This window comes from Pseudorca crassidens, chromosome 2, assembly GCF_039906515.1.
Source record: "Pseudorca crassidens isolate mPseCra1 chromosome 2, mPseCra1.hap1, whole genome shotgun sequence".
Lineage (NCBI taxonomy): Eukaryota > Metazoa > Chordata > Mammalia > Artiodactyla > Delphinidae > Pseudorca > Pseudorca crassidens.
Window position 1 is genome coordinate 15,263,013 of NC_090297.1, and position 8,817 is coordinate 15,271,829.

An 8,817-nucleotide genomic window follows, 5' to 3' on the forward strand; every position below is an offset into this window, starting at 1 on the left:
GTTAGGAGACTTTCCCAAAGTCACACAGCACATCAATAGCAGAAGTAGGTTTACACCTCAGATCCTCGTTCCAGACTCTAGGTTCTGACCACTATCCCACTGTCTTCGACTCTGGCCCCAAAAGAGAGAAAATGGAACCTGGAGTGGTTCAGGGACGCACCCACATTGGCAGTTCTTAGGAGAATCCCCTGGATTCAGCCTGAGAGCCAGCTCTATTCTCTGCTCTAACTCCCTCTGGGGATTCCAGAGTCTGTCCTTTGGTGGTTAGACTCGCTGGTGCACTGGTTTCATCCTCATAGAGGGGACCCCACTGAGGTCCTCCATGGTGCTCCCCTGCCCCACTCTCACTGCAGTCAGCAGCCACGGGGAAGTGATGGAGTCACGCGATCCCTGTAACCTGGGAAGAGCTGGTCTCCTTGACTGCTCTCTTGACTATTCCTTGGCTGTAAAGAGAACCATCGGGAAGGTCTCCCTTTCAAAATCACATCCCCCACCCTTTCAAGGGAGATACTGTAATGTACAGACCAGACCATAAATGCCTCCCTGGATAGATCTTTATACAGAAGTTGGCAGATGACACAGATACACAGACACTTAAGGACAGGTTGCCTTGTAAGTACAGGCCCTCACTGGCATTTGAAAGTGGGCTTCAGATACAACTGGGACCCCCTCAAACATGAAAAATCATCTGTAGAGCACACGTACATGGGGGTGTGTTAATTATAGCTGTTACCAAACTGAAAATGCACAAGAGACCCAGCAGACCAATGGTTGTTGAGTGTGTGCAGGTAGAAATGTCACATGGAAGATTTCACAGGGCCCTACTGGTAAAGCACAGGGTAAACCCTTAGGATTTTGGAGCAAAGCCCCTCCATTAGCTGCAGATAACCGTTCTCCTTTTGAGAAACAACATCTGGCTAATGGTTCTTCAGGGAGACTGAATTCTTGACCTTGGGTTAACAAGTTATCATGAGACTGGCTGTTATCTGACCCACCAGGTTACGAAACTGGGTGTGCATGACAGCAGTTACATCATCACATCATAATATCTGGACCTAAACAGGAGCTGAAGGCCCAGGTGAGCTGCATAAGTAAGGAGCACAGAGGTCCACGGCCCCTAGACCTGCTGTATTGTCTCCTTTTTCTTAATCTGTACCAGTGACTTCATGGGCGAGTTCCCCACAACCAGATGCCCAAGGAAGAAAAAGTTCTGGGCCTGTCTTACAGATGGTTGTCCACAATGTGCTGGCACTCCACGAATGTGGACAGCTGCAACGTTACAGACCTCCTCTGGGGTGGCCCTCCTGTCATGCAGAAGCTGTGTTCATGCAGCTAACCTTACATCTCAGTATCTAAATCAGAGAATATCAAAAGGGGGTTACGACCCAACTGGAATAGAAATGAGCATGACCCAATGATGTGTAAAAGGACTTGGTATCCTCTTTAGGGGATGTTAGTTTGTTTCAAGTTGTACTCGTTATGTTAGGCAGAAACAGGATTTTGCTATTGTCTTTATTTGGAGGTTAAGAGTGGTTGAAAGAGATGTGTGTGGATGCCAAGTCAACAAGGGTAGACTGTCATGGGTCTCTACTGTGTCACTTAGCTATGCTGAAGCTGTATTTCCCAGAATTTCCATCCCTGCAGAGTTCCAGGTTAGCATGGGTCTCTTAAGAGATGTTTGGCCTGAGATTTGGAAGCAGAGGTGGACTAGACGTCACTTGATTTGTACAATCAGAAAGTTGGAGCCCGGCATGGGATACATTTGCGGCTAATGCACATTGTCCTGTATCTGCTGGCTCACTGTGCTGTTGTGGCGAAGAAGCCAGGGCTGCAGCAACTCTGGGTCCTGCCCGATCGCCTCCTTTATCTTCTCTGGGTGAAGACTTGAAGGTGGTGAGATGCAGAAGGGTGTTCTAGGCTTTCCTCTTGGGCTCCACCTATCCTTGCAGTTCCAGTTTGCCCTGCCACTTGGGCTGTAAGATTTCAGGCAGCCAGCAACAGCACAGAAGGGAATAGCCTCTCACAGACTGTTTCATGGGCTCCCAGCATCACAGAAAGACAAATCCCTATTAAAATCCCTCATTTTGGGCTTCCCTGGTGGCACAGTGGTTGAGAGTCCGCCTGCCGATACAGGGGACACGGGTTCGTGCCCCGGTCCGGGAAGATCCCACATGCCGCAGAGCGGCTGGACCCGTGGGCCATGGCCGCTGAGCCTGCACGTCCGGAGCCTGTGCTCCGCAACGGGAGAGGCCACAACAGTGAGAGGCCCATGTACTGCAAAAAAAAAAAAAAAAAAAAAATCCCTCATTTTATATCTAGGTACCTCTTAGTAGTTCTGCCACTCTGACCAAACCCTGGTTGATAACAGTGGGATTCTGAGTGCCTAACAGCGTGCTTGCCACATGGCAGGTGCTCAACAAGTGTTCGCTGAATGAATAAGTGACTGAATGAACAAATGAATGAATGAATGAGACACAGTCCCTACCCTCAAGGAGTTCACAGGCCAGTGTGGGACCACAGAGAACTGAAAAGTTGGGCCGAAAATGCAGTGGTTGTGCCATTTTACCTCCTTGGTGGAGCAGTCTGGACCAGCGCTGGGCCCAACCTTTGGCCTCCCAGTCACTGATGTCTCCCTGGTCTGGGCCTGCACTGGACGAGGGGATGGGCACTTTATTAGACAGCCATGCTAGGTGGTATCCTCAGAGGGCCGGGGGGATGGGAGAAGATAACTCAGTGTCCTAATGTCCACTAGGGGAACATGGACTTCCTGCATGGCTTGCTGTTGAAAATGAGGTTCCAGCCATTGGATGTGTCCAGAGGCTGGCTGCAGTTGACACAAGGGCAACTTCTGGTCACTTCTGCAGATCGGCTTCTGGCATTTGCTCCTGGGACATGTAGCAGCCCAGCAAGGAAACCGGAGTGCTCAGCTCCGGTTAGCCAATCAGAGAGACCCAACCCATCCCACCCAATTGGCAAGAGCGTCCTTCGGGAACCTTAGAAATCCTGCCACCTCCTGGAAGCCTCCCAGGATGCTGACAGAATCCCATTTCCTGCTAATTTCCGAAAGCCACAACTATAGGATAAGTGAACTCCTGGCAGGGTTTGCTACTATCAATCAAGCGTCCTCTATCCATCTATTCTATCATGCGCTCCAATTACATCATTCCCTTCCTCCAAGGCCTTCAATGGCTCCCTATTGCCAAATTCTTCAGTCTGACAATGGTCTTTCCGCCTGTGGCTGTAGTGTGCTTCCAGTTTGCTCTCCCGATTACTCCCTACTTCCAAAAACATCTGTTCCTCGAATCTTGCCTTATGCTTTCCACTCTGCCTCCGCTCATGCTGTTTCTTCCCTTCTGGAATGTTCATTCCCTATCTATAACTGTGAATTGCATCCTCTTCTTATCAGTAATAATAATAAAAGCTACCACTTGCTGATTGCCTACTATGTGCCAGGGACCTCCATAGAGGTTATCTCATTTGATCCTCCCAAACAACCCAACAGGTGGGGGTGATTATCCCATTTAATGGATGAGTAAATTGAGGCTGAGCATGTAATCTTGGCCATGCAACCAGAGAAAGGCAGAGTGAGGGTTTGACCCTGAGACTGTGCAAATCCAGAGGCTGAGCTCACAGGGGCAGGGCGCATGCCTCATTGCTCTCAGCACTCCCTGCCTTGCTTGCTACAGGACCCGGCACAGAGGGGGCGCCTGGTAAATGTCCATGAGTCAGACCGCCTGTGCATTGCTGCCTCATTTGCTTCCACCGGTGCTGCCTTAGATCACAGACGCCCAGAGAGCAGGGGTCACATCTACGTCTTCTCAGAAACCACAGCCCAGAGTCAGAATTAGGAACTCAATACAGAAGATCGGGTTTGGGGGGTGCCCGGCCACCGACACTCCCATGGATCAGTGAAACCTGATGGACACAGAAGTGACCCAGAGGCACTGAGCTTCTGAGCCCTCCAAGAAGCACAGTATGACCCTGTCTGGCTGTAGGGATTCTGAACCCCAAAGCATCCAAATACCTCCTACACGCTCACCTGGGTTAACATTCTATTAGTCAGTATTTTGGATAACTAGAAGTATTGGGAACTAGACACCAGATTCTAGTCTGACCTTGCACACGTCCTGGGTATCCTTAGGCAGGCCTCTTACCCTGCCTGCCCTCAGCTTTCCCACAGGCGCAGGTCTGAGAGGGAATTTTCACTGTAGCCCTGCTCCATTAGTGGATCGTGACATGAGTTTAGAGGGCTGCTTCGGGCTTGTGCACGCGTGTGTACGCTTGTGTGCATGCATGTGTGTGTGCGTGCTTGTGCCGATATAGCACAAGTCATAAAGTGCTGCTTCAGCAAACCGTGTTTCTATCCTGGGAGTGTATATGTGGGTTGACTGGGTCCCGGTGTCAATTTTATTACATTGTGCGGGCTGCCATCAAAAGGATTTGAGAAACCCTTGTTCACGTGACCTCTCAGGACCCGCCTGGCTCTGAAGTTGCAAACATCTAAGTGGCTTCCATGTCTTAGCCTTAATTTTACGAAACCCCGTAAAGTCTCCCATGGGGCTCGATGTCTGACTCCCTCACGCTTCTCTTCAAATATTAGATTTGGACTAGGCTTTTGACAGTGGATCTCCAAGCCTGTGATAGCATCAGTCCCTAAATTTTCACTAACTTCCCAGCAAAGGAACAGGACATAAGCACAGGTGTGTGGCACCTGATTGGAAAACAGAGATCCAAGCCACTGAGCTTCAGTCATGGGGAGCTAGTGGGTAAGGGCTTTGGGATCCGAGAGGGACCCACATCGTAGCTCTGCGGATTTCCTCGCCACATGCCTTCCGGGCTGTGAGTTCATTCCCTAAGCCTCAGCTGTCAAATGACTGATAACACCTTCCTCGCTAGGTTGTTGGGAATATTTGATGATACGATGCACATAAATTACCCACTGCAGTGCCTGGCATACAGTAGGCACTCAATAAATGGCCCTTGTCATGGGAGAGTACCATTCAACCCAAGCCCAAGAGTTTTGACTCCAAACACAAGCCCTAGGGGCCAAGGTTGGTGTCCAGGGCAGAAGGTGGTCTTCTCCTCGTCTTCCCAGGTTGCCCCGTGAAGCCCTTACCACATTGGATGTGGCAACTGGTGATGCAGTGGTTGTAGTGGTCCCATTTGGGGGAGCGCCGCTGAGCTCTCCGGAAGGAGTAGCTGCAGCTGTGGGTGAGAGGCAGCAGCTGTGGGGGAGACCCAAACTGGGCCTGGGACAAGCGGTCCTACAGCCAATCCAGGGGCTGTGCGTTTCTGAGCCTGGAACATTTGTGTCCCCGTCCCTCCCACCCACCAAGGCCAGGCCTAAATGCCACTTCCAGGTGACACCTGTCCCAGCTTCCCCAGCACAGGTCATTGTTCCTCTTTTGGGTCCCCATAGAGGACAAGTCAATAGTTCTTCAGTGCACGTTTATGGAACGCCTGCTTGTGCTGGGCCTGGCTGGGCCCCGGGGACACAGAGATTGGACAACAACAACATATAAATCTCTCTCTCTCTCTCTCTCTCTCTCTCTCTCTCTCTCTCTCGAGAAGCTTGGTCTAGGGAAGGAGACAGACAAGCAATAGACAAGCGCTCCATACGTGATGAGGATGGGATGCCTGATGAAGGAGTTTTGAGTTAAACCAGGAGGCTATCATTTAAGGAGGCATCATTTAATGCCATGGGCCAGCAGCCTCCCTACAGACTCTACTCCATCTCCCTCCACCAGGGCAAGCAAAGAGCACGGACACTGCGCATAAAGGACCCGGGTCATGCACTCTCAGGCCATGAAGAGGTCACTCAGCCCCACCTACCAATACAGGGGGGCCTGGTGACTCCAGCTGAGAGACCACAATTTCCCAGTGTCAGGTACGGTCTCTATAGCGATAGAAAGGGTTAAGCATTTCGTCCTAGTGGGGAGAAGAAAGCTCTGCACAGGTGGAACCCAATGCCTTCTAAGGCTGCCCTAGGGACTGACAGGTAGGAGGGCTGTCTCAGAATCACCTGTGGTTAAAAATACACCTCCCCAAGCTGAATCAGCACTTCTGGTTTGGGGACCAGAAGTCTGTATTTATAAACCGGCTCCAGGGTGAAGCAGATAGTGGTCAGGTATGGGGACGCTGGGAGGTTGTATAGGTCAGAAAAGATGAGCAAAGCTTACCTTATGTACTCACATGTATCCATGGGGATAGCCTGATGTCGACCCCAGAGGCCGGGACAAGCTGTGGTCCTGGTCCTGATTTTGTACATTTCTAAATTTACAACAGTGCCCCCAGGGTAAAGACGTGTTCTCCTAATGAAAACAGAATTATGTGTCCCTGTCTTTGTCCCCCAAATGTGTGTATGTTTTATAACTTTCTCTTTTAATTAAAAACTTATTTTAAAAAATTGTTCATCTTTTACGAGAGAACATTCTCTTCAAACGTGTTACATCTCTGCCTTTTAAAGTTGGGACTTTGTTACTGACAGGGACTTTCTTTGACCAAACTTGAGTTAGGCTCCTCTCGGTCCTTTTTTGACGGGACCCTGTCCTCGGACATGGTCCTCCAAAGCAAGAATCATAATACAGTTTACCGAGAATCCCCTACCCTACATATCTGATCAGACGTCCAATCCCCACCATCCCCAGGTAATGTCTGATTATCCTGGGCGGCCTTCAGCAAGAATCCCCCCCTTACCCATGATGTCTCTCTCCTCCTAGTAATTTTCCATCCACTGACCCCCACCCTGCTCCTTGGCTGTCAATCCCCACTTGTCCATGCTGTGTTTGGACTTGACCCCAGTTCTATATGAAGTCTCTTTTCTTCTACTGAAATCATTCTTTGTTAAAAATCTGCTTTTCCTGCTATGACTACTGTCCAGCTCTGGTTTTCTTTAACGGTTAAAGTGCTGGAGACTCAGATAGGATCAGATTCATCAATGGGCCCCCAGACTTCTCACCCAGGACCCTGAGTGGGTCTCTTTGAAGCCTTTGTCTTCACTCCTGACTCATTGATTGGGGACCCATTGACGAGTCTGACTCCTGAGCCCGTGCTCCAGACAAATGTTCACTGAAGCACAGTAAGGACAGATTTTGGTTCCTAAGGTTCTGAGTATATTCCAGAAGCTGCATTGGAGCCCTAGGCACACAGAAGCTGGGCTGGAGCCCTAGTTATCTCTGTTCATAAGTCTAATTAAGTCTAATTGATAATTAAGAACATGGGAGCTTCTCAGTCAACTGAAAACTCACTTCTCAAACCCCTGCTGACGATATGCTCCACCAACTTGGTTGTAAGTGTATTGATTGTTCACCTTCAGGATCATGTTGTTGACTGGGAGCGGCAGTGGCAGCCACTGCCCAGCATCACGCGAGAGCATCACACTATATATCGCTAGTCCAGGAAAAGGTCAAAGTTCAAAGTATGGTTTCTATTGAATGCGTATGGCATTAGCAGCATCGTAAAACAAAAAGGTCGTAAGTCGAACAGTTGTAAGTTGGGAACCACCTATAAAGAAACGTCTCTAGAAATTGTGGCACGTATGTGTAAAATTGGCTAGTCTGCTACAGGATGCTGGTATATGACAGGTCACTATTTCGCAGAGAAAACTTTGTAGTTTTCTCTGTAAAATAAAGGTTACTAGTGGCTAAAAATTATAATCAAAATATGACAATAAAACTACTAAAAATAATAAGGGGAACAGTGTATGCAAGGAAATTAGGATATGTTTTTGATAAGGAAAAATATACAAGGTATGATGGCTGTGTTTTTCTCAAGAAAAAAGAGAGTAATTTTGTCTTAAATTAAGATGACTGGTTGTTCCAGAATGAGAAGGAGAGAGAGAGAAAAAAAAAGGACAAACCTAAATGGATGTAGAAAGTTGTAGGTTTGCAGAACATGGATTTTTATATGTGGTCAAGTGGGTAAGACTGAATTGATTTATTTATAAAGTTTTTTAAAAAATAAATATTGATATCAAAAGTGCACTGATGCGGGCTTCCCTGGTGGCGCAGTGGTTGAGAGTCCGCCTGCCGATGCAGGGAACACGGGTTCGTGCCCCGGTCCGGGAGGGTCCCACATGCTGCAGAGCGGCTGGGCCCGTGAGCCATGGCCGCTGAGCCTGCGCGTCCAGAGCCTGCGCTCCGCAACGGGAGAGGCCACAACAGTGAGAGTCCCGCGTATGGCAGAAAAAAAAAAAAAGTACACTGATGCAAAATTAGACTTTGGTTTTGTCTCTGCTAAAATGACAACGATTTCTTGGAATATTGGTCTGCTCTTAATGAGATTGTAAAAGGTAATCTGCCTGGGAACCAAAATTTTGCCTTATCAGAATCATTTCCTGTGGTTCATGTTAACGTTTATTATATCCTAGATTATTTAAGAGAATGAGACTTCTCACTTTTAAAAAGATCTAAGGCTTTCTACATTTTTGACACTCTAGCCTTCCCCAAACCAAGCACTAAATGAAATCTTTTATTTTTAATTTTTATTGCAGTCTACTTATTTTACAATGTTGTGTTTGCTTCTCCTGTACCGTGGAGTTCCCTGTGCTATACAGCAGGCTCTTATTAGTTATCTATTTTATACATATTAGTGTATATATGTCAGTCCCAATTTCCTGATTCATCCCACCCACACTTCCCCCCTTGGTGTCCATACATTTGTTCTCTACGTCTGTGTCTCTATTTCTGCCTTGCAAACCGGTTCATCTGTACCATTTTTCTAGATTCCACATATATGTGTTAATGTACAATATTTGTTTTTCTCTTTCTGACTTACTTCACTCTGTATGACGGTCTCTAGGACCATCCACGTCTCTAC